This window comes from Equus caballus, chromosome 9 (assembly GCF_041296265.1).
Source record: "Equus caballus isolate H_3958 breed thoroughbred chromosome 9, TB-T2T, whole genome shotgun sequence".
Taxonomy (NCBI): Eukaryota; Metazoa; Chordata; class Mammalia; order Perissodactyla; family Equidae; genus Equus; species Equus caballus.
The window spans coordinates 28,968,790-28,995,318 of NC_091692.1; the positions used below are offsets into that span (position 1 = coordinate 28,968,790).

The window sequence follows — 26,529 nt, forward strand, 5'->3', positions numbered from 1 at the left end:
ACAATATTTTGCAAATGCAAAAACCTTTCCATCCAAGGATCTATTCATGTCTCAGGCTCTGAGGTCAATTATTCTCTTCCTTTAAACAACTTCCTGTTTTGCTCTAAAGTGTCGTTTATCACACTGGACTCTTTGCACTATTTTTGCTCTGCTTTTCTTCTCACAGCAAAATCATTGCACCTGAACAAGAAACTGATTTTTTTTTAAATCTTGTTTTCTCACAGAATCAATGACATAAGAGGATTAATTGTTTGTTTTCAATCCTGACTTTTTCTCCTCCTAGATCTATTTTTGAACCAAATTTTATTTTGGGATGTCCTGACTGGGATGATACTAAATTGGAAAGCCTGGTGCAAATTTTATTGACCTCCATTTCCTACTATAAAGGATGTCCCCCACTAATCTGTCATCTACAGGGCAGACAAAGGCCAGCGGCTAGGGAAGCCAAGCCAGATGGTATGTTCAAGAAGCCCAAGACCAGACTCTATGTTTTGTTGGTTTGTTTTTAAATAAATGGTCAACCAGGAAGGAAAAAACATTTGAGCATCCTTCTTATTCCAAGCTGAGCTAAACTAAATCTTAATTGTAATATGCACGGCAAACACAATGTCTGAGAATAGGTACTTATTAAATGTTGCTTGGATATGACTGAATGGATGAAATGATGGATAGATGGGTCGTTAGATGAGTGGATGAATAAATGAATGAATGAATTAATATTATTGATGGTTTTTAAGTTAAACAATGCAGAAAAACTCAAAGAGAAAAGTTACCACTTAGAAAACTATATAAATTACAAAGTGAATCTCCCCTCTTCTACTTTTCAGAGAAAAACAATGTTAACAGTTTTGTCAATATTCGTCCCTATTTTGTCATATTATATTATTTATTTATCATCTATCTATCTATGTCATTAATCTTTAAAGTCAATTTTAATTTTTTCCCCAAATTATAGTTGTGTTGTCCATAGTGACTTACACCTATTTTTTCCACTTATACATCAAGGACAACTGTTCATGTCCCTGTAGCAATCTATTTTGTTCTCTTTTAATGACTACATGATATTCTCTTGTATAGATACACCATACATGATTCAGTCAGACTCCTATTGAAAATTAAATTGTCTTCAATTTTTATGCCATTACCAACAATACTGCAACATATTTCCTTGTGCATATGTAACTGACCAGCTGTATCTTTGAATTTTTAATATCCTTTGCTATGTTCTCTATTGGTTTGTTTGTTATTTTTTCTTTATAGAAACTCTGCACATTAGGAATTTTAACATTTTGCCATTTATATGTGTGGCAAATATCTTCTCTTAATCTGTCACTTGCCTTTTGTTTTTGGCATCTTTCACTGTTTAAAGTCTTTAAACTTTATTGTAGTCAAATCTATTTTTCCTTTTATTGCTTTTTCTTTTCTAGACAATTATATGAAATCCTCTCCAACCTTGATTTTATAAAACTGTCTATCTGTATTTGACCATAATACCTACTGAAGGAGAGATTTAATGCTGACTGAATTTCCATGTTCTCTACCACATTTTCCAGCCTCTTTCGGAAATAGGTTATAAGTATATGATGAGTTCTAGCCAATAGGATGTGGACAGAAGTGACACATACAATCTATGTCATTTCTACCCGTGACCACGAATACTCCTGTGTGACCCTCCAGCTCTCTCTTCCCCTTCAGTAGCACACCACAAAACCAAATATTCCAAATTGCGTAGGAACAAGGTAGAAGCAGCCTCAATACCTGAATCACCACCTGGAAAGAGCCACCCTGGAGAGTCTCCATACTCACTTCAGACTTTGCATAATCAAGATGCTTTCCTATGTTAAGCCACTGTGATCCTACGATATTTTTCTATTAAACATAGTTACCCTAAATAACAATACAGTATAGTTTTTTTCCCTACATTTAGGTGCTCAATTCATCTACAATTTTTATAACAGTGTGCAATATGTGAGTAACTTTGTTTTCTTCATCATACCTTTATCATCATAATATTAAACCCACATATACACATATGTCTGTTTCTGCATTGTCCATAATGTACCACTGATCTGTTTATCTATTTTTGTACCATAACCCAACTATTTTGATTTAAATAACTATATATTTTAGTATCTTAAAGAGCAAATTCTCCTTCATAATTATTCTTTTTCAAATTCTTACTTTTTTCTTCCAAATAAATTATAGAATCAACTTATTTCCCAAAACAATACCTTGGGATACTAACCTGATTTGCCTTAAAGTTGTACATTAATCTGAGAAGCAGCAGCATCTATGTGTGATTTAGTCTTTCCATGAGGAAGTATGACATGTCCATTTATTTTAGTCTTATTTTATATTTTTAATAAAAATATATAATTCTCTTAAGTAATTCTTAGATGTTTCAGAGACTAATTTTGACACATCTTAAATACAATTTTTCTCATTTCACTTTCTAATGGTTCAATGCTAATAAAAAGGAAAGTAATACTTATTTTTGTGTTTTTTCTTACACATAGCCACCTTATTAATTCTCTTGATAGTTTAACAATTTCGTTGAATTTACTGAATTTTAGGAATATTGTCATGTCATCTGCAACTAATAACTGTTTCTTTCTTTCTAAGGTAATTTTCTTTGATTCTATTTTACTTTAAGCTTTTCTTTAAAAAAGGAGTTAGAATTGCTTCGAAAATGTAATAATTTGCTTTCCTTGCCTTCTGTTGATATAATTTTTCTCTTTAAGTTTTTTAATATAATAAGGTTGATACATTTTCTAATGATGAGCCATTTATGTTTCTTTCATAAACTGTACCTAGTTTTACAGTATTTAAATAGCCACGTTTTAACTGGAATAGTATAAAAATTTAACTCTGAGCAACTAGAAACGACTCTAAGTCAGGAATTGAGGAATGATTTAATAAATTAATGGGATAGCAACATTATGAAATATTATGTGTCCATTAAAAAAGACTTTAATGATCTAGTCAATTCCAACTCCTACAGACCCCGTGCACAGTAGAGCAGAACCTGCCCACTGTTTTGCGCCATCCTCTCTCCTTCCAGCGCTGTATCAGACAATGCTCCACTGCTATTCATAGGTTTTCATGCCCAATTTATTCGTAAGTGGGTGGCCAGGTCCTTCTTCCTAGTCTGTCTAGTCTGGAAGCTCTGCTGAAACCTGTCCACCGTGGGTGACGCTTCTCGTATTTGAAACACTGGTAGCATAGCTTTCAGTGTCACAGCAACATGCAGCCACGACAGTATGACAACCGACATACTGTGTGGTTCCCTGACTAGAAATGAACCCAGGCCACAGCAGTGAGAGTGCCAAATCTTAACCACTAGACCGGCAACTAAAAAAGATACTCACCATAAGGATAAGGTACACACCTAATTCTGAGTGAAAAGTTTAAATATTTTATTAGATTTCATGTTGTATGTAACCTAAGAGCTCAAGAATAATGAAATTTTCTTCTCTCAAATATAGATAATAATGCTGATCATATCGAAAGTGCCACTTCTGAACAGTCCTATCGTAACCCAACATACAATTTGGAAGAATGATTCTGCTTTTATGTCAGAAAAAAGGTTGTTGTCAATTGTTACAATTTCTAAAATACTCATAATATACAAAAAGCATACAAAATCCATAAAATATCATATGATAGGAAGATTCACTATATATTTCCTTAGTTGTTTATCAGTATTTTATATGTATCACTTTTTTCTCCCCACCTAAACTTTCAACTGTGTATTAGCATCTTATTATTCCTCACATCATTATAGTTGTGAGGATATAGTAAGCATTCAATAAATATGTATGAATTCATTGAAGTCATCCCTCCTTTCTAAGAACATAAATTGTTAACAAAAAATAACTGTCAACTATTTATTATTACATTCGTTTTCTATTCAGTAATGTATCTAATTCATACAATGTATTCATTCAGGCTCTCATGTGCCAGCATCTATTTAGGGATAGGCTTACCCACCTGTAGAACTTTGGGTAGGTAAGTAATAATAAAGGGAAAATTAAACAACGGATCTTTTCCTTGATCTTGTGCATTATGTCGCATGCCTGGTGTGTGAGGCTCTCTGTCATAGGACCTCATATAATCCCCATCCCAGCCTGAAAGATGACTACCACAGTCCCTTTATAAGTGGCACTCCCCAGGTACCTGGCTTTGAGCTAAGCATTTTCACACATAATTTTAAGAACATCACCTTCAGAAGATTCTTCTTCTATGTGACTCCAAAGTCCACACTCATTCCATTTTCCACAGTGCCCCCTCAGGACCCTAGATAGTGACGACAGAGCTGAGGGATAACCCCAAGTCCATCTTTCGACCACCCTGGGCTTCATTCCCACAGTCAGAGCATGGCAATGGGGAACACAGGAGCGGGCACTGGGCTCAACTTCTGAACTCCAACCAGGAGGGAACTGGGCAGATCCGTCCACCCCCACATCAGGCCTAGGTTTCAGAAGTATCCCTGTAACTGAGCCTGTGAGAGCAAGACTGGACATCTATCTGTGGAGCAAATTGAAGGCCTGAGGGCCAAATGAGGCTTGCAAACTCATTTTATTTGGTCAGTGCTTTCAAAACCTGAGCTTGGAGGTTCCAATTTCCAGTTTCTGGTTCTGCACATAAGGAGCTTGGAAGTCGCCACTCTGTGCAAACAACAAGTAAAAAGCTGAACAGACTGAAAAACAAACAATGCTTCTTGGAAACTCCATAGCCATTAAGCACTAACTTCCCATTGCCCTCATTCCCCGCCCCTGGCCACCATTCTACTTTCTGTCTCATGATTTTGACTACTCTAGGTACCTCATATAAGCGGAATTATTTGGCATTTGGTTTTTTTGTAACTGGTTTATTTCACTTAACATAATGCTCTCAAAGTTTATCCAGGTTGTGTCAGAATTTCCCTCCTTTTAAAGGCTGAATAATATTCCATTGTATGTTTCTACAACATTTTGTTTATTTACTCATCTGTTGATGGACGCTTCAGTTGCTTCCACCCAGTCTCTCCCTTTTACTTACTTCTGACAACACAGTTCCTTCTGTGCTCCTTCTGACCAAGTTCTTGTTGGGGTAACATGTTCAAGAATCCTTAGGGGATGGTTCTCCCTCTTAATCCTATAGGAACCAAGAAGGAAATGGAACTGAGTAAAGCCAATAGAGGACTGCCTGAACAGAAAAGAGCAGATCTTTCTAAGGGGGGCACTTACTACTCAGCTAAGCTGATGTAGCTATGACCGAGGCTGGCCCCACACTATCAGATTTTTCCAGTTTAGGAAGCGAAACTGAAAATCTGAATATTTATTTGAAATCCTTGGAGTTTTAAAAGGTAACTCAGGTGTTTTTCTTAAGACTTTAATTTTTTAGAGCAATTTTATGTTCACAGCAAAGTTGAAAGGGAGGTACAGCGATTTCCCATGTGCACCCTGCTGGCACACATGCATAGCCTCCTCTGTTATCAACAACTGCCCCCAGAGTGGTACATTTGTTACAAAAGATGAACCTACATTGACTTCTCATAATCGCCCAAAGTCCATAGTTTACGTTAGGAGTCACTCTTGGTGTTGCACATTCTATGGGTTTCGACAAATGTGTAATGGCATGTATCCATCACTGTGGCATCTACAGAGTATTTCACTGCCCTAAGAATATTCTGTGTTCTGCCTGTTCACCTATCCCCACAACCCGCTCTGCCCTACTAAAACCCTGGCAACCGCGGATCTTTTTCACTGTCCATATAATTGTCTTTTCCAGAGTGTCATATAGTTGGAATCATATAGTTTGTAGCCTTTTTACATTAGTTTCTTTCACTTAGTAATATGCATTTAAGGTTCCTCCATGTCTTTTCATAGCTTAATGGCTCAATTTTTTTTAGTGCTGAATAATATTCCATTGTCTGCATGTACCACAGTTTATTTATCTAGTCATTTATTAAGGGACATCTTGCTTGCTTCCAAGTTTTGGCAATTATGAATAAAGCTCCTATAAACACCCACTTGCAGGTTTTTGTGTGGACACATCTTTTCACCTCCTTTGGGTAAATATCGAGGAGCTCAATTGTTGATTGTGTGGTAAGAGTATGTCTAGTTTTGTAAGAAACTGTCTTCTAAAGTGGATGGACCATTTTGCATTCCCACCTGCAAATAAACGAGAGTCCTTGTTTCTCCACATCCTTCACAGCATTTGATGTTGTCAGTGTTCCATATTTAGGCCATTTTAATAGATGTGTAGTGGTATCTTGTTGTTTTAGTTTGCATTTCCCTGGAGATATATCATACGGAGAATCTTTATCTATGCTTATTTTCCATCTGTATATCTTCCTTGGTAAAGTTAAGGTCTTTGGCCTAGTTTTTAATTGGAGTGTTTATTTTCTTACTGTTGAGTTTGTGTTCTCTGTATATTTAGGATAACAGTGCTTTATCAAATGTGTCTTTTGCAAATATTTTCTCCTAGGCTTGTCTTCTAATTCTCTTGATTTTGTCTTTTGCAGAGCAGAAGTTTTTAATTTTAATGAAGACCAGTTTATCAATTCTTTTTTTCATGGATCATGCCTTTAGCATTGTATCTAAAAAGTCATGACCTTACTGAAAGTCATCCAGGTTTTCTCCTGTGTCACCTTCTTGGAGTTTTATAGTTTTGTGTTTTATGTTTAGGTCAGTGATCCACTTTGAGTTAATTTTTGTGAAGGGTGAAAAGTGTATGTCTAAATTCTTTCTAATTTATTTATTTATTTTATTTTTATTGTATGAATGCCCACTTGTTCCAGCACCTTTTGTTTAAAGGACTATCTTTGCTCCATTGTATTGTCCTTGCTCATTTGTCAAAGATCAGTTGACTATATTTATGGGGGTCTATTTCTGGGCTCTCTATTCTGTTCCATTTATCTAGTTGTCTATTCTTTCACCAATATCACACTCTTGATTACTATACTTTATAGCAAGTCTTGAAATCAAGTACTGTCAATCTTCTAACTTTATTCTTCTTCTATGCTGTGTTGGCTATTCTGGGCCTTTTGCCTCTCCATGTAAATTTTAGAATCAGTTTGTTGATGTTCACAGAATAACTTGCTGGGATTTTGATTGGGACTACATTAAATCTGTGGATCTAGTTTGGAAAAACTGACATCTTGACAATATTGAGTCTTCCTATCCATGCGTGAGGAATATCTCTCCATTTATCTAGTTCTTCTTGGATTTTTTCATTAGCATTTTATAGTTTTCCTCATGTAGATCTTGCACATATTTTTTAGATTTATAGTTTAGTTTTTGGGGTGCTAATGTAAATGGTATTGTGTTTTTAATTTCAAATTCCACTTGTTCATTGCTGATATGTAGGAAAGAAATTGACTTTTGTATATTAATCTTATATTCTGCATCCTTGCTTTAATCACTTATTAGTTCCAGGAGTTTGTTTGTTCGTTTTTGCAAATTCTTTCAGATTTTCTACATAGATGATCATGTCAACTGCAAACAAAGACAATTTAACTTCTTCCTTCCAATCTGTATATGTTTTCTTTCCTTTTCTTGACTTATTGCATTAGCAAAGATTTCTGGTATGATGCTTAAAAAAAGTGGCAAAAGGAGACTTCCTTTCCTTGTACCTGATCTTAGTGGGAAAGCTTCAAGTTCTTCACCATTAAGTATATTAACTTTGGTTTTTTTGTAGATATTCTTAATCAAGTTGAGGAAATTCCCCTCTATTCCTAGTTTACCGAGTTTTTAACATGAATGAATGTTGGATTTTGTCAAATGCTCTTTTTGCACCTATTGATATGATCTTGTGATTTTTCACTTTTAGCCTATTGATGTGACAGATTACATTAATTGATTTTTGAATGTTAAACCAGACTTGCATACTGGGAATAAATTCCACGTGGTTGTAGTGTATAAATCTTTTATAGATTGTTGGATTTTATTTACTAATATTTTGTTGAGAATTTTTGCATCTATGTTCATCAGAAATATTGGTCTGTTGTTTTCTATTCTTGTGATGTCTTTATCTGGCTTTGGTAACAGGGTAATACTGGCCCCATAGAATGAGTTAGGAAATATTCCCTCTGCTTCTATCCTATGAAAGAGATTGTATAGAATTGGTATAATTTCTTTCTTAAAGGTTTGGTATGAAATTCACCAGCAAACTTATCTGGGCCTTGTGTTTTCTGTTTTGAAATGTTATTAACTATTGATTAAATTTATTTAATAGATATAGGCCTATTCAGATTGTGTATTTCTTCTTGTGTGAGTTTCAGCAGATTTTGTCTTGAAAGGATTCTGTCCATTTCATCTAGATTATCAAATTTGTGGGCATAGAGTTGTTCATAGTATTCCTTTATTATAGTTTAATTTCCATGGGATCTGTAATGATGTTCCCTCTTTCATTTCTGATATTAGTAATTTGTGTCCTCTCTTTTTTTCCCTTAATGAACCTGTCTAAAGGCTTATCAATTTTATTGATCTTTTCAAATAGCCAGTTTTTGGTTTCATTAAATTATCTCTATTGATTTCTTGTTTTCAATTTCCTTGACTTCTCCTCTAGCCTTATTATTTCTTATCTTCTGCTTACTTTGGATTTAATTTGCTCTCCTTTTCTAGTTTCCTAAGGTGGAAGCTTAGATGATTGATTTGGACCTTTCTTCTTTTCAAACAGGTGCATTCAGTGCTAAAAATTTCCCTCTAAGCACTGCTTTAGCTCCGTTTCACAAATTTTGATATCTTGTGTTTTTATTTTAATTTAGTTCAAAATGTTTTTAAATTTCTATTGAGATTTCTTCTTTGACCTGCATGTTATTTCGAAGTGTGTTTTTTGATCTCCACTTATTTGGGGACTTTCCAGTTTATCTTTCTGTTATTGATTTCTAGTTTAATTCCATTGTGATCTCAGGGCAGACATTGAATGATTTCTATTCTTTGAAATTTGTTAAGTGCATTTTATGACCCAGAATGTGGTATATCTTGGTGAATGTTCCACGTGAGTTTGGGAGGAATGTGTATTTGGCTATTGTTGGATGACGTACTCTATAGATGTCAATTATATTCAATTGATTGATGGTGTTGATTCAACTATGTCCTTACTAACTTTCTGCCTGCTGGATCTGTTTCTGATAGAGGGGTGTTGAAGTCTTCAGCAATGGTAGTGTATTCATCTATTTCTCTTCACAATTCTATTTGTTTTTGTCTCACATAGTTTGACACTCTGTTAACGCATACATGTTGAGGATTGTTATGTCTTCTTAGAGAACTGACCACTCTATTACTATAAATGCCCTTCTTTATAACCTGATAACTCTTTGCTTTGAAGTCTGCTCTGACTGAAATTAATATAGCTACTCCTGCTTTCTTTTGATTCGTGTTAGCATTATATATTTTTCTTTATCCACTTACTTTTAATCTATATACGTTTTTATATTTAAAGTGAGTTTCTTGTAGACAACGTATAGTTGTAGACTACATAAAGTTGATCTACTCTGATAATCTTTGTCTTTCAATTGGTGCACTTAGACCATTGACGTTCAAAGTGTTTGTTAACATAGCTGAATTAATATTTACCATATTTGTTAGTTTTCTGTTTGTTGCCTTGTTCTTTGTTCCTATTTTTGTCTTGCATTCTTTTTCTGTCTTTTGTGGTTTTAATTAAGAATTTTATATGATTCTATTTTCTTTGCTTTCTTAGTATAATGGTTATACTTCTTCTTATACTCTTATCAGTGATTACCCTAGAGTTTGCATTACACATTTACAGCTAATCCAAGTCCACTTTCACATAATACTATACCACTTCACAGGTAGTGTGAGTACCTTATAATAACAAAATAATCCTATTTCCTCCCTTCCACTCCTTGTATCATTGCTGTCATTCATTTCACTTACATATAAGGAGATATATAAGATATATACATAACCTTACATAATTAAATACATTGTTGGTGTTACTATTTTGAACATACTGTCATCTCTTAGATAAATGAAGAATAAGAGGGGTCCACCCAGTGACACAGCGGTTAAGTTCACAAGTTCTGCTTAGTGGCCCGGGGTTCGCAGGCTCGGATCCCGGGTGCTGACATGGCACCACTTGGCAAGCCATGCTGTGGTAGGTATCCCACATATAAAGTAGAGGAAGACGGGCACAGATGTCTTCCTCAGCAAAAAGAGGCCAGTCTTCCTCAGCAAAAAGAGGAGGATTGGCAGCAGATGTTAGCTTAGGGCTAATCTTCCTAAAATAAGGAAAAAAAAAGAATAAGAAAAATATAATTTTTTATTTTCCCTTCACATATTGCTTCTTCAATTCTCTTCTGTTCTTTAGGTAGGTCCAAGTCTATGACCTATATATTATTTGAAAAAGTCTTTATTTCTCCTCCATTTCTGAAGGATAATTTCACAAGGTACAGAATTCTAGGGTGGCAGGGTTTTTTTTTTTTTTTATCTCTCAATACTTTAAATTTGTCTTCATTCTCTTCTTGCTTGCATGGTTTCTGAGGAGAAGTTTGATATAATTCTTATCTTTGTTCCTTTATAGATGAGGGGTTTTGTCCTCTCTGGATTCTTTTCTTTTTTCTTTTTTTTGTTTTTTTGAGGAAGATTTGCCCTGAGCTAACATTCATACCCATCTTCCTCCACTTTATATGTGAGATGCCTGCCACAGCATGGCGTGCTAAGCGGTGTGTAGGTCCGCACTCGGGATCCAAACCAGCGAACCCCGGGCTGCTGAAGTGGAACATGTGAACGTTACGTAACCACTGCGCCATGAGGCCAGCCCCTCTGAATTCTTTCCCTGATCTTTGATTTTCTGTAGTTTAAAAATGACATGCCTGATAATAGTTTTTGTGTGTTTTTTGTTTTGTTTTGGTATTTCTCCTGCTTGGTGTTTTCTGATCTTCCTGGATCTGTGGTTCAGTGTCTGACATTAATTTGGGGGAAATTCTTAGTCATTATTGTTTCACATATTTCTTCCGTTTCTTTCTGTCTTTCTTCTCCTTTTGGTACTACCATTACATATATGTTACACCTTTTGTAGTTTTCCCACAGTCCTTGGATATTCTGTTCTGTTTTCTTCAATCTTTGTCTTCTTTCCTTTTTGGTTTTCAAGGATTCTATTGATAGATGCTCTAGCTCAGAGATTCTGCCCTCAGCCTTATCCAATCTGCTAATAAGCCCATCAAAGTCATTCTTCATTTCAATTACAGTGTTTTTTATCTCTAGCATTTCTTTTTGGTTCTTTTTTAGGATTTTCTTCTCTTTGCTTACATTGTACACCTATTTTTGCATTTGTCTACTTTATTCAATGGATCCATTAGCATATTAATCATAGCTGTTTTAACTTTTCAGTCTGATAATTCCAACATCCCTGCTATGTCTGTTTCTGATGCTTGCTCTGCCTCTTCAAATTATGTTTTTTGCCTTTTAGTATGTCTTGTAATTTTTTCTGCATAGCTGGATATGATATACTGGGTAAAAGTAACTGCTGTAAGTAGACCTTTAGTAATGTGGTGGTGAGGTATGGGAGGAGAAGTGTTCTATAGTTTTATGATTAGGTTTTATTCTTTTAGTGAACCTGTGGCTCTGGACTGTGAACTTCACAAGAGTCTCTCATTTGTTTTTCTTCCCCCTTAGGTGGGGCAGGAAGGCTAGAGTAGACTGGTGTTGGGTATACCCTTTCTCCTGGGCAGTTAGCATCTGATAGTACCCCAGCAGGTTAGGCTGCAGCTAACTAGTTTTCCCTGAGAGTAGGCCTTGTTCAGAAGAACAGAGTGCTCTGGTGTATTTCAAGATGATTCTTTTCCCCCTTCCCCTGCCAGAAACACAAAGGATTTTTTCTTTGATACTGTAGGAATCTGGTCAAGCTCCTGGAGGAAATCTCACAAAACTGTGGGTCTCCCTGGAGTTTTTAACTTTCAGATTTTTCCACACTGAGCCTCTAGCAATTTGCCCATTACATTTCAGGTTTTCCTACCCAGGAGTGAAGTCTCTGCTCCAGGCAGCCATGACATCCTGTGTCTGTCTGTCTGTCTCTCCAATCTTGGGTGCAGTGGTTTGCCCTGTGTCCTCCCCTTCATTCTTGAAGGATATTTTCACTGGATACAGAACTCTGGGTTAGTAATTCTTTTCTTTCAGCTCTTGAAAATGTTGTGGCACTTTTTCTTTTGATCCCTGTTGTTGCTGATGAGAAATCCACTGTCATTTGGATTACTTTTCCCCTCTAGGTAATGCAGCATTTCTCTCTGCTTGCTTTCAAGTTTTTTCCTTGTCTTTAGTTTTCAGAAGGTTGTCTATGATGTATCTTGGCACAGAAATATTTTAGTTTATCCTGTTTGTACATTTCTCAGCTGCTGTAATGTGTAGGTTTACGTCTCTTGCCAAATTTGGGGACTTTTCAGCTATTATTTCTTTGAACATTTTTCAACTTCCCTTGGTTTTCTCCTCTCCCTTGGGACTTTGGTGATTCACATGTTATATCTTTATTGTAGTCCCACATATCACCGAGGCCCTGTTCATTTTTTTTGTAAAATTTCTCTTTGTTATTCAGATTAAATAATTTCTATTATTCTGTCTTCAAATTCATATACTCCTTCATCTATATTCCCCATTCTGCTGTTGAGCCCACCCATTAAGTTTGGGTTTTTTGGGGATTTTGAGGTGGGAGATTATTATATTCCTCAGTTTGAAAATCTCCAGTTGGTTCTTCTATATATCATCTATTTCTTTTCTGAGATTTTTTATTTCTTTGCTGAGACTTTCTTTTTTTTATTTGTTTCAAATGTGTTTTAATTGCTCATTGAAACATATTTATGATGGCTGCTTTAAAAGTTTTCTTAGATAATTCTAATATCTATATCATGTCAGTTTTGACTACTATTGACTTCTTTTTTTAATTCTAGCTGAGATTTTCCTGGTTCTTGCTGTGATAAGTAATATTCAGTTGAACTTTGAATATTTTGGGTATTATATTATAGTCTGGATCTTATTTAAATCTTACATTTTAGCAGGTCTCCTCTGACACCATTCTGGTGGAGGAAAGAAGGTGCCGCTTCTTGGCCTCTGTGGACATCCAGGGGAAAGAGCTCTTCATCACTGCTCCCTGTGTGGTGTACATTCACACTGTGGAGAGTGGCCTCATTACTACTTAGCAGGAGTGAAAGCCTTGGCGTTCACTTGGCTTCCTCTGACACTACCCTAGCAGGAGAGGGAGGTGGAAGTCCAGTCATTCCATGATGTCTCCACGCACATTGAAGAGTGGGGGGACAGGGGATGGTGCAAGTCCCAACTCCCCACTCAGGCCTCACTGAAACCACATCACTGGGGTGGGAGTACCTTGTTATATTATGGCAATGATAGAAGTCTAGGTCTTTGCTGGCAGGGCAATAGTGGGGAAATTGGATTGCAGTTTTTTGTGTGTGTTTGGCTGAATATTATCTAAAATTTTTCTTGCTAGGTGCCCTTTTCTTGATCCTTTGGATAGAGATTGCAGATTTTTCTTGGGGCTTTTTTAGCCTGTTCCATTGGCATTCCCAGGTTGCTAGTTTCTCTAATATCCCATCTGGGATACATAAGACAAAACAAAACCTAGGTCTCAACGTCCCTAGCTAGTCTACCTCCTGTTCTCCATCTTTCAGAGTCTTCTGCTATTTATTTTATGTAAAATATCTGGTGCTTTTAGTTAACAAGATAAATAGCAAAAATGTTGTCTACTCCATCTTCCTGAAGACAGAAGTCAAGATTGATTGTTTTTAACAATTTTTAAGTGACTTTCCTTTACTGTCGATTCTCTCATTGTCTGATATAAAATTTTATTCCATAATAACTACCAATGTAGTTAAGTCATATCTTCAATAGCATATCATGTTGTGTGAGTTTTTTTCTCTTTTCTCACAGTTTGCCTTCGATAAGAAATGTTTGAGAATGGATAAAAGTATATGTAACATGAACACTCATTGTGGCTTTTACTTTTTAATACTCCAATGCAGTTATATAAATATTATCAGTACAGGACATGTATTTTACATTCACACAAGGAAATACTATGTAGCCACTTAAAGATGAGACATAAATTTATGTGTAAAAAAAGTCTAGGATATATTGCTGTGGGGTAAAACAATTAACTTGTATGTCATTTAAAAAATGTATTTTGTACTTTTCTGTTTTTAATTTTTAAAAGACTTTTAAAAACAAATAAGTGATGGTTGAGACAAAGAAATAAAAAATGTTTTCATTTTTCAATGGCTATGTTCTGGAAGCAATTTCATATGGCTTATCTCCTTTGATGTTTACAATGTATATGGTTAAGGCAGGTGCATTCCCAGTAAACTTCTAGTCCAATATGGTTTCTAGACACCACACAACTTTCTATAAATTTCTTCGGCTCCAGATGCAATCATATTTTCCTCTTTAAAACTATCTATCTGAAAACATTTGAAAAGCAGCCTATGATGTAAGGTAAACAAATTTGACACTGTATAGAGAATCAAAACTTAGAAACTTCTGCTCCCTAATTCCTCAGAGTTCATTTTCAACAAACAGGTGTTTCTCCTTTTCTATGTCTTCTATGTACACATAAGATAAACAGCCTTAAAGTTTTTAATCACAAGGAGGTCTATGACATATGACTTTTCTACTTCAAAGGACTCTAATAATAGCACATGCATAGAAATATAGCACTCTGAGCAGAGTAAACAAACACTTCTCTCTCCTGAGAGGGATCAGATGAATCCGCTTATGTCAGATCTCTCCCAGAATTCCATTGTTGTCTCTCCAAACAGGCTTTAAGGAAAACCACTGAATCTGGGATTGGGAGCTTTTCTCAAACGTGTTTCCTTTAAAAACACAGGGAAACAGGATTTTTGGCCACAGGAGGTCAAGGTCAGCAATCTAACAGAATTGGTCTTTTTGAACTTCCTTTCTAAGAAACACATTATGTTATCTGATGAAAGCTGTTACACTGAAAATCTCTGCTGCCACTCAAGTGGCGATCAATTTTGTTCATTGCACAAGGACTGATTTCAGGAAGCACACCTAGAAAGGCCACAAATCAGTCTAATGATACCAAAATGTAAATTTCCAAGATAATGTTAACAGCCTAAGTTCTGGGAGGATGGGAACAGTGTTTCATCATTTTTGTGTGCCCCACAAGAACTCTACAGTGTCTTGCACTTAGTAAGTAATCAATAATTATATTTAGTGAATATTTGCACTCTTAACAATAAAAGAAAAAGGAATTTAGGAAAAATCACAGAATTAAGAATGCGAGGAAATGCAATTAAAACACTTAAAGGGGGCTCCTCAGGTATTGTATTGCCTTCAGAGACCTGAATTTATATGTAACTATTTGCAGATATGGATATTGTTACCAAATAAAATAGAAATGTACTTTTATTAGGATGGTTTTAGTACCACTGTCTTAGACATGTACAGTATTTTTTGAGAATTTAAGATAATTTGCAATAAATTATCTCATTTTAGTGTTACAGAAATTTCAATGTTATTATCTCCATTATAAAGATGGAAAGCACAACCAGAGGCACTCCCAACTAGAATATACAACTATGTACCGGGGTTGCGGGGGCGGGGGGGCCTTTGGGGAGAAGAAGAAGAAAAAGAAAAATTGGCAACAAATGTTAGCTCAGGTGCCAATCTTTAAAAAAAAATAAAATAAAGATGAAAAAATTCAGATGAAATTTACCTAAAAGCAACCGACAAGTGAGCAACAGAGCTTGACTGTTATCTAAACTTTGCTTCTCAAGATGGGACTGTCTATCATTTCTGCAAAGGAATGCAATTCCTGAAGCTCTTATCTCAGTAAGAAGGGCTTAGCTCGCTCTTTGTTTACAATTCACTCCCTAATCATTTTCAGCTGTAGTTTGACCTGCTTTCTCCCTAATATTGAAGTGTCACTGAACTTTGGTTTAGTTCTAAGTAAGATACACTAAATAAGAAGAACACCCCTCAAGTAGGGGAGGAAAATTTTGTCACACTGGCAGGTTTTCCTCCCATCTGATGCCCATGTTTTCAGCTGATACTGGCCACTTCCTGCTCAGAAGGAGAATGTTCAAGAAAAATGTCTGAAATACATTTCCTTTTGCTTTAAACTGAATCATGAAAACCCATAAAAATTTCTCATTCTACACCAAAAAGTGAGAATTCCTGGATATTGTCACAATTCTAAATTAGGAAATAAGAAACATTAAACAGCAGAGTGGTTTGTTTACGTGAAATACTACAATATTGTTATTCATCACTTGGCCTTACTTAGGTTTTACTAAGTTGGCCTATTTCCATTTAATATAAGAAAGCTTCTAGTTTCTCTTTTGAAAAACTCATTTCAGTAAGAATCCATTTGGGGGCTGTCTATGTTTTAAAAAAAAGTTGTGACATCTGCCATTAACTTGAGAAGGTATAATGAGATGAGAAGTAACGATTGACTACTATGCTGCCCTTAACTAAATTTTCTTTTTAATGCTTTGAATGTCCAGACGACACAATGAAGGACAAAGTTTTGCCTTGTAATATATGAATTAAGGACTGGTTAAAGATGTTTTCTAGAAAGGCACAAAATGTCTTTCCAGTGATAATATTAACTGGATCCAAATGCTAAAAGCAGTTAGAATCATGTTATAGTGAAACAGAGGCCTGTTAGGTTGGTGACACAAAGTTGCCAATGCAATGATCTTATGCACCCTACCCTACAATGTTGGAAGGTAAATCATCCCCGAGACTTCATGATTTTAGAGCTATCTACAGTCTTGGCCCAATATACAAGGCAGTCCGTGAGCCAAACACAGCAAGTAGCTTCCACAGGGAGTTCCACTCTCTATAAAAGCTGCTGCTTCTTCTCCTGCCCCAGACTCACAGTTCCCACAGGCGGCAAGAGGAATTTGAGTCTCAAAGAAATGCAGAACCAGCTTAAATGTATTACTGCCTTAGGTAATGAATGACCTTTGTTAGCAGATGAAAGTAAATACAAGTCTACGCCCTCTCCTAGAACAGTATCTTGTACATGGAAACACCTCAATAAAGGCACGTCCAATTTAGAAATCGAATTATATTTGGCAGCATTCTATTAGCTTTTTGTTAGAATTTCTGATAATTGTTTATTTGGAAATTTTTTCTTAACATAACATTTGGCTTGGAGAAATACCTCTCTTCTCTTAATTTGGAAGATTTTTTTTTATTTCAAAAGAAAAGTGATGGCTTGAATTCTAGAATTTTATAACTTTAAGGGACCAAAACATTCATGTTGTCCAAATAATAATAAATCACTGCCGTGCTTACTAAGAATCATGCTGGGGGCCTGGTAAAAATGTAGGTTCCTTGCCACTCATATTGAGAGGCCAATTGTAGGTGTTCTGAACCATAGCCCAGACATGGGAAGGAGGAAACTTTCTTAATGACTCCAGTCTCAGCCACCTTCTACTGCCCCACATGACAGACCCAGAGCAGTAACTACCTAACTAGGCCCAGTCCACCCCTAGAACTATGAAAAATAACAATAATAATAATAAATGATTATTACATGCCACTAATATAAATATATGCACACACACATACACACACACACTTACACACATATGTATATTCCTGGTTTCATTCAGGAGCTCAGGGTAGAGATAGAAGGAGGAGGGTATGTCTCTAGCATCTGTGATTTTTACAAGATCATCGGGTATTTTGAATTAGCAGCCAAGTCTCCTAAACTCTTGTTCTTAAAATGAGATTACCTGCTTTCTCCTTCCTATCTTAAGGCCAGTCAATGGCAGAACACTGTTAGATCCCAGCAGACACAGCTCCCACTGTGGTTCCTAGTACCCAGAACTGTAAAATCTGAGGGCCAGAATGAATCTCAAAGGTCTGCAGACCTATGTAGTCACTCTCTTACCCCATCTACCTCTCCTCAGTCAGGGTTCAGGAGGGATCACCTCTTACATATGACTTGAGGATTCAGAACCAGAAAGGCAGGTGATTTGAACAATGAACTTATGTTAGAAATTTTCTGCAAGGTTCTCTCATTGTTGATAAAATTTGGCAAGCAGCAGCTTTCAGAATATTTTCTTCATTCAAATTCTCTTCTATAACTATCAGCCCATTTAAAGAAATACCCACAAACAGCTACGTGAATGTGAGAATGTACGCCTAAAAGAGGCCTGGCTCCAGCCAGGAACAGGCAGGGAGTGGCCCTTCTTTCCCCTGCTTCCTCCCTGGCAGCAGGGCAGGGCTGCCAGAGCTTCTGGTCATCAACAATAACAGAACTTTCTCTTTTATCTCCATTTGTGTCTTAAGCAAGCAATTCCGTCACTCTGTATCATCTGGAAATTTCATTCTGATACTCTATCCCAGACACAGAAACCTGAAGGCCTTTCTCCTCAAATACATGAAGTCCTACATATGGAAAGAGAACAGTTAGGGTATCCATTTCTAATAATTATAGACTAGTTTTGCTAAAAATAGCATTTCTACTTGAAGCCAACAGAGTGCTAAGATCGTAGACAATTTTCAAGTCGAAACCAAGCCAGTTTGGAGGACCAGAGACTTGAATCTTGAATTGGGACACTTCTTCCCTGGAGAAAGTTGTCAGTTCCAGAGAGAGAGACTGAGAAGCTGAAGTGCTGAGCTGCAATTTTGAAAGGCCCGTGGCATACACAGAAAAGCAATAGAGTCCAGGCCTCCTTGGGTCCTAGTGATTATCCCTTCAATATCATCACCATGCACTGGGTTTGAACTTCAGAGGGTTATGCTCTGGATAAGGGTAAACTAGAGGGCCTGAAAAACTTATATTCAAATCATCTTAATGTCTGAAATAGGTTTAAATGATCCCAAAGAGCTAGTTCCCCTGGGGGACTTGGAAGCAAAATAAATTGTTTATAAGAGAAAAAAAATTATTTAAGCCTCAAACTGTTTCTACAAACTACTTGCAAATATGGTACAATGTTGTGCACACAATATACAATAATCCGGCAAAGAAAGAGCCAAGAGTTATAGCTAATAAGAAAAGGAGATAAAATAGAATCATAAAAACAAATCAATTTAACCAAAAGAAGCCAGAAAAAAAGGATAAGACAAATAGAATACAAATAACTAGATAATAGACTCATACCTAATCTTATTAATAATCACAATAAATGTAAATGATCTAAACATCACTAATTAAAAGGCAGATGTTTTCAGGTTGAATATGAAAGCAACACTAACTATATGCTGCCAATAGCAAACTCACTTTAAATATAAAGTCACAAATAGGTTAAGAATAAAAATATGGAAAAATATGTATCATTAGAAGAACTGAGAAGAAGAAGTCTGCAGTGGCTACATGAATATCAGACAAAGTAGATTTCAGAGGAAAAAATATTATCAAGGCTAAGAAAGGTTACTTCATAATGACAAATGGGTTATTCATTAAGAAAACATAACAACCCCAAATGCAAATGCACCAAATAACAGACTTCTTCAAATACATGAAGCAAAAACTTACAGAACAGCAAGGAAAAAAAGATAAATCCACAATTGTAGTCAGAGACTTCAATATCACTCTTTCAATAACAGAGATATCCTTGGAAAATCCTCCAAATAGTTGGAAATTATATAACACATTTACAAATAAGGCATGGGTCAAAAAAGAAAGTATTTTAATTGAATAAAAATAAAAACACATCATATCAGTATTTGTAGAAAAACTGTTAAATCAGTATTTAGAGGAAAATTTATAGTACTAAATTCTTATATTAGAAAAGAAGAAAGATCTCAACCCAATGGCCTCAGCTCTTGCCTTAAAACTAGGAAAAGAAGAGGTATTTAAACCTAAAGTAAGCAGAAGAAGGGAAATAATAAAGAACAAAGTGGATACTAGTGAAATAGCAAAACAGGAAATGGAAAAAAGCAATGAAATCAAAAACTAGGTCTTTGAGATCAATAAAATTGATAAACTTTTAGCCAGACTGTTGAGGAAAAAAAAAAAGAGATAACACAAATTACCAATACTATTGAGAGAGGTGACATCACTATAGATTTCAGTGAAAAGATAATAAGGAAATAGAAACAACTTTATGCTAATGCATTTGAAACTTCGATGAAATATACGAATTTCCTGAAAGATACAAATTACCAAAGCTCACTCAAGAAGATATAGATTACCTTAATCTCTCTAAATGTTTCATAGTAATTGAAATTATGGTTAAAAACCTTGCCACAGAGAAAACTGCGTAATCAAATGGCTTTATTGGTGAATCCTACCAAAAATTTAAAGATAAATAATACAAATTCTGGGTCCAGCCTGGTGGCACAGCAGTTAAGTTCTCACATTCCACTTTGGCCACCCTTGGTTCACCAGTTCGGATCCCGAGTGTGGACATGGCACCGCTTGGCAAGCCATGGTATGGTAGGCATCCCACATATAAAGTAGAGGAAAATGGGTACGGATGTTGGCTCAGTGCTGCTGAGACCAGCTAGGCAGGTAGCTGAAGGGGCGGACGGAATTAATATACAGAACACGTCTGTATAATAGACACAATACACTCTATATTATTTAATGGGACAGGGGACCATCAGCCTCTAGGACTGAGGTGACATCCCTCTGATCACCACGTATTTATTTGCAGGCCAACAAGTACAAGCATAGCGGGAACTTATGCCAGCAGGAATATGCAAGTCAAAGCTCAGCAGTTCTAATCTTCCCCCCTTCAATGTACCCCGGCCCTACGCAAGGCCATTCTCCGAGGGAGTATCCTGGGAACAAACAATCTGGCAAGTTATGCAGATGGCATTCTGTTCCTGCAAGGGGCCAGCGTTCTTAAGCCCCTTGCCTTCATGTTTGATAAGATACTACCTTCTGGCCTTTGATTCCAAAGCACAATCTAACACAGTAATTTATGAGAATCAGCAAGTTGCATATTTCTCAGTCACCCATTTTGTAATTTGTTCTTGCTAAGCCTAAAGCCTTGCAATAATGTTGCTATGCTCTCCTGCAACAGCTCAGGGCCAGTCTTCCTGAGCAAAAAGAGGAGGACTGGCAGCAGATATTAGCTCAGGACTAATCTTCCTCAAAAAAAAATAATAATAATACAAATTCTAAACAAAGTCCTCCAAATATTGAAGAAGGAATTCTTCTGAATGCATTCTTTGAAGCCACCATTGCCCAATACCAAAATCAGACAAAGACATTATAAGAAAGTGAAACCACAATGAATGGCTTTCATGAACATAGATGTAAATATTCTAAACAAAATTTTAGCTAATTGAATCCAATAATACAGTAAATGCATCATACGTTATGAGCTAATGGAGTTTATCCTAGCTATATAGACCTGGCTTAACATTTACTAATCAATTCATGTAATTCATGATATCGTTCTAAAAAAGAAAAATTATATGGTCATCTCAACAGGTACCAAAAAAAAGCATTTGACAAAATTCAGTATCCGTTCATGATATAAACTCTCAGCAAATTAAGGCTACCAGGGAACATTCTTAATGCAATTAAGGACATATAAAAAAACCTACAACTAACATCATATGTAATTGGTAAAAATCCAAATGTTTTTCCCATAAGATCAGAAACAGGAATGTTTGCTCTCACTACTTCCATTCAACACTATATTTGAAGTTCTAGCCAGTGCAATCAGGCAAGAAAAAGAAATAAACATCATCCAGATTAGAAAAAAAAGAATACAATTTCCTTTATTCACAGGTGACATAATTATCTATGTAGAAAATCTGACAGAATCTACAGAAAAGCTAAGAAAATTAATAGGTGAGTTTGGCAGGATTTCAGGTTAAAAAACAAATATGAAAAAATCAATTGTATTCCTACATACTACCAATGGAAAATTAAAAAATTAAATTTAAAGAATAATATCATTTACAATAGCATCAAAAATATGAAATATTTGAAAGCCCCATATTCTGCACACTAGAAAATATTGCTGACAGAAATTTAAAAAGATAAATGAGTTGGGGGAAACATCTTGTTCATGGTTTGGAAGACTCAAAATTGTTAAAGTATTGATTCTCCCCAAATTGATCCACAGATTCAATGCAATCTCAATTAAATCAACTAGCCTAGCCTAGATGGCTCTTTGTAGAAATTTGCAAGCTCATTTTAAAATTCATATGGAAATGCAAAGGACCTGTAATAGCTAAAGCACTTTTGAAAAAGGACGAAGTTTGAAGATTAACGTGATCTAATTTCAAGATTTAATACAAAGCTACATTAATCAAAACATATGGGTTTTCTTTTGAAAGATTGGCACCTGAGCTAAGCTCTGTTGCCAATCTTTTTTTTTCTTTTTCTTCCTAAAGCCCCCCAGCACATAGTTGTATACTCTACTTCTAGATCCTTCTGGTTCTGCTATGTGGGATGCCACCTCAGCATGGCTTGATAAGTGGTGCTAGGTCTGTGCCCAGGATCTGAACTGGCAAAACCCTGGGCTACTGAAGCAGAGTGCACAAACTTAACCACTTGGTCATGGGGCCAGCCCCAAAACAGATGGTATTGTTGTAATTATATCAATGGAAAAAATAGAGATTCCAGGAATAAACCCACACATATATAGAAAGCCAATTTTTGAAAAATGGGCAAAAGCAATGCAATGGAGGAAGAAGAGTATTTTCATCTAATGATACTGGAACAATTTGATATCCACATGCAAAAAAAATGAATCTTGATCCTTAGTTCACATCATATACAAAAAAAATAACACAAAATGGATCATATACCTAAATGTAACACCTAAAACTATAAAACTTCTAGAAGAAAACGTAGGAGAAAATTTGCATGACTTAGGTCAAAGATTTCTTAATACAACATTAAAAGCACAATCCATAAAAATATCAAACTGACGGAGAGGGCATGGTAGGAAGTGTCAGGAATCTGTCTCCCCACCTAGACAATAATTGCACTGGGAGAATCTGTCTGATATAACTATTCAGAACTCTGGAGTCTATTGAAAGCCTGCTGCTTACAGGGGAAGACTTGGACAGTAAATTCTGGTTAATTTCAGTAAATTTCACTTCTTATCATGGTAGCAGCTACCTATTTCCCAACCTCATGGCAGACAGCTGTGGATGTGTTCATGAAGCAGTTTACACACAGCCTGTGGAAGCTAAGGTGGGCAAAAAGGACTCTGTCCTCCAAATATTAGGGATCTGTGCTCTGATCACTGATTGCTACTTCTGATCACAGAGGTGGAGACAAAGAAGCTGGCAACCATTGTTGCTGCATCTCCCTCGTTTTTTTTGCAAGTCCCTCCTCCTCTGGCTGAAATGACTTCCAGGGAATTTAAAGTGCCAGTGTCCCCTTTCCCCAACCCCTCTTAATTTTTTGCTTTATGCCCTTTTGAGAGCCATATATTAAAGACTAGGAGATTCAAAGTCAACTACACACATTCAGAAAATTATAAGGTGACCATGTTTTCCCAGGGAAATACTCAGAAAAGACCTTATAAGACATTAAGTTTACACCTCAGGCTGATCCTCAGCACAGAGGAAGCCAAAAACAATTAATAAAATGAAAACAATAAACAAAAAATAGCAAACACTGAGGAAGGAGGAGAATCTGATTTCTGGAGTTACCACATCATTAGATTCAAATGTCCAGTGTTCAACAAAAAAAATCACAAGGCGTGCAAAGAAACAGGAAAGTAAGACCATTCAAAGGAAAAAATATAGATAAACAGAAACTGTCCCTCGAAAAAGCACATTGACAAATACACTAGACAAAAACTATAAAACAACTGTCTTAAAGATGTTCAAAGAACTAAAGGAAGATATGGAGAAAGTCAAGAAAATGATGTGTGAATAAAATGGAAATATCAATAAAGAGATATAAAACCCAAAAAGAAACCAAAAGAAACAATTCCAGAGCTGAAAAGTACAATAATAGAAATGGAAAATTCACCAGATGTATTCAAAGGCAGATTTGAGCAGACAGAAGAAAGAATCAGTGAACTTGAAAATAGGACAATGGAAATTATAAGGCTGAGGAACAGAAAGAAAAAAGATTAAAGAAAAGTGAACAGAGCCTTAGGGACCTGTGAGACCCTCACAAAGTAGACCAACATATGCATTGTAGGAGTCTCAGAAGGAAAAGAGAGAGAGAAAGGGGCAGAGAGAATATTTGAAGAAATAATGGCTGAAAACTTCTCAAATTTGATGAAAGACATGAATATAAACCCGCAAGAAGCTCAACTCCAATTAAGATTAACTCAAAGAGACCCACACAAGACACATTACAGTCAAATTTTAAAAGCTGGAAAGAATGAGAGAATCTTGAAAGTAGCAAGAGAGAAGCAAATAATTACATATGAGGGATTCTCAATAAGATTATGTGTATATTTCTCATTAGAAAATTTGGAGGCTAATGTCAAAATGCTAAAAGATAAAACTGTCAGCCAGGACTCCTATATGCAGCAAAACTGTCCTGCAAAAGTGAGGGAGAAATTAAGACATTCTCAGATAAACAAAAGTCAAGGGAATTTATGAGCTCTAGACCTGTTCTGCAAGAAAGGCTCAAGAGAGTCCAGCAAGATGGAAGGAAAGGACACTGGAGACTAACTCAAAGTCATATAGAGAAATAAAGATCTCAATAAAGTTAAATACATGAGTAATTATAAAAACTAGTCTTATTATAATCATGTTGTTTTCTCTATGATTTGAGACTAATACATGTAAAAGAAAAAAACTAATTTTTAGTGTAAAAGCTACTATTACAGTAACATTGGTTTGTAATTCCAATTCTTGTTTTCAACATAATTTAGGAGACTAATGCATTTAAAAGAACTATTAATTTATGCTTTGGGGCACACAATTCATAAAAATATAATCTTGTGATATCAACAACTGAAAGGGGTGGGAACAGAGCTGCAAAGGAGCAGAGTTTTTGTATGTTATTAAATGAGAGTGTTATGACTGTAGGGTGTTAAATCCTAAAAGATTAACCACAAAGAAAATAGCTATAGAATATACATAAAAAGTAATGAGAAAAAATACTACAAAAAAATAGCTAAACATAAAACAGTAATGTAAAATAAGGAACACAAAAGCTATAGGGCATATAGAAAACAAATAGCACAAGGGCAGATGTAAGTCCCTCCTTACTTTAAATGTAAATAGATTAAACTATCCAATAAAAAGACAGGATTGGCAGAATGGATAAAAATACATGACACTAGTTTCTATCTATAAGAGACTCACCTGAGATCCAAAGATACAAACAGGTTAAAAATTAAAGGACGGGGGAAAAAGTATTTCATGCAAAGAGTAACCAAAAGAGAGCAGGAGTGACTATACTAATATCAGGTAAAATAGACTGTAAATCAAAAAAGATTATAAGAGACAAAAAGGACATTATATATTAACAAAAGTCTCAATACAATCATTCAATATGGTAATTATAAACATTTACATACCTAATGACAGACTATCAAAATATGCAAAAAAAAAAAAAAACCGACAGAATTAAAGGGAGAAATAGTTGTGTAATAATAGGTGGAGACTTCAATATCCCTCTCAAAATAATGTCTAGAACAACCAGACAGAAAATAAGTAAGGAAATACAGGATTTAAACAACACGATACACCAACTAGACATAGCAGACATACACAGCACTCTACCCAACAACAACAGCATACACATTCTTCTCAAGTGCACATATGACATTTTCCAGGATAGATCATATGTTAGGCTACAAATTAAACCTCAATAGATTTAAATTTAAAAGATAGATCTCATACAAAGTATATTCTCTGATCACAACAGAATGAAGTTAGAAATCAATACAAAAAGTAGGACAGGAAAATTCACAAAATTATATAAATTAAGCAATATACTTTTAAACCACCAATGAATCAAAAAAATCACAGGGAACATTAAAGAATACTTAGAGATGAATAAAAATAAAAACACAACATATCAAAACTCATAAGACACAGCAAAAGCAGTGCTAAAGGGGAAATTTATAGCCATAAATGCTTACATTAAAAAACAAGAAACATCTCAAATCAACAACTGAACTTTACAACTTAAGGAACTAGAAAAAGAACAAACTAAACTCAAAGCTAGCAGAGGGAAGGAAATAAGAAAGATTAGAGCAGAGATAAGTAAAATAAAAAATAGAAAAACAAGAGAGAAAATCAGTGAAACAAAAAGTTGGTTCTTCAAAAAGATCATCAAAATCAACAAACCTTTAGCTAGACGGATTAAGAAAAAAAAGAGAGGAGACTCAAAATACTAAAATCAGAAATGAAATTGAGGACATTATTACCAATTGTACAGAAATAAGAAGTATTATAAAAGTATTATGTATAACCGTACACCAAAAAAATTAATAACCTAGATGAAATGGACAAATTTCTAGAAACATAAAACCTACCAAGACTAAATGATGAAGTAGAAAATATGAATAGACTTATAACTAGCAAGGAGGTTGAATCAGTAATCAAAAATTTCCCAACAAAATGAAGTCCTGGACCTGACAGCTTTACTGGTGAATTCTACCAAACATTTAAAGAACTCATATCAATCCTCAATCTTTTCCAAAAG

General features: G+C 35.4%; 1 protein-coding gene across 6 annotated transcripts in view; it reads right to left on the reverse strand.

Annotated features, from left to right (window-relative positions):
• Positions 1–26,529, reverse strand: part of RP1 (RP1 axonemal microtubule associated) — a 439,962-nt gene that overhangs the window by 374,210 nt on the left and 39,223 nt on the right. For all 6 annotated transcript variants that reach the window (XM_070222217.1, XM_070222226.1, XM_023648600.2 and 3 more), the window contains exon 2: positions 5,041–5,136. The gene's annotated coding sequence lies outside the window, so the exon portion shown is untranslated. The remainder of the gene's footprint in view (positions 1–5,040; positions 5,137–26,529) is intronic.